The sequence below is a fragment of the Penaeus monodon genome, chromosome 20, assembly GCF_015228065.2.
Source record: "Penaeus monodon isolate SGIC_2016 chromosome 20, NSTDA_Pmon_1, whole genome shotgun sequence".
NCBI classification, from domain to species: domain Eukaryota; kingdom Metazoa; phylum Arthropoda; class Malacostraca; order Decapoda; family Penaeidae; genus Penaeus; species Penaeus monodon.
The window spans coordinates 2230143-2230882 of record NC_051405.1 but is presented as its reverse complement, the minus strand read 5'-3'; the positions used below and the strand labels follow the sequence as shown (position 1 = coordinate 2230882).

At 35.3% G+C, this 740-nt stretch overlaps 1 protein-coding gene across 1 annotated transcript in view; it reads left to right on the top strand.

Moving 5' to 3' along the window:
* LOC119585577 (replication factor C subunit 2-like) overlaps positions 1-740 on the top strand; it is a gene marked incomplete at its 5' end in the record, with an annotated part of 11540 nt that overhangs the window by 6679 nt on the left and 4121 nt on the right.

Below are 740 nucleotides of genomic sequence, written 5' to 3'. Positions count from 1 at the left end.
ACTGTTAGTTGAGAATCAGGGTCCCAAGTTTTTAGATTTAGAGTAAAGTATAGCAAACATAACCTCAGTCTGATTTATGTGATACACACTAGAGGCAAATGTTTTCAGGAAGCAGTGTTTAGTCAGAAAGTTAGCAATTAAGCAATGAGAGGTAATAGTTAAGGAAATCAGAAAAAGGGAGACAGACAGACAAGTATCACCCAAATATTTCAAGAATTTGAAGGATTTGCCAATTTTTAAGAACCAAGAACACCCCTTTGAGCTGTGTTCTTCAGATTTTGGTTGCCAGAGACAATGCTGTTCCTCTGTTTAATAAGTCTAAAGAGAAAAAGAAGTGAAATGAATGTGTTCCATCCCCCCCCCACACACACACATTTATAGCAGGTATAGTTTTAAGATTTTTAGAGTCCGTCAGATAAGCTGTTGTTGCATTTTGGTAGACAGGAAAAAATGGACTATCCTAGGACTTCAGGCTAGAAATTGTGAATCTTGCTAAATGTACCATCACATAATAACAAAACAAACACCCATAGGAGGGTAACAAACAGAGCAAAAAATCTAGCAGACAAATTGAATCGATAATTAATATTGATGCAATTCCAGAAGAAATTCAGTATAAGATTTAACAAAATGTCCATTACAAAACTTCCCCCATGTATTTATTATCAAGGAAAAGCAGGATTGTATATGTGAAGCAATCACAGAAGTACTGATAAATCCCAGAATTCAGTTCATCACTA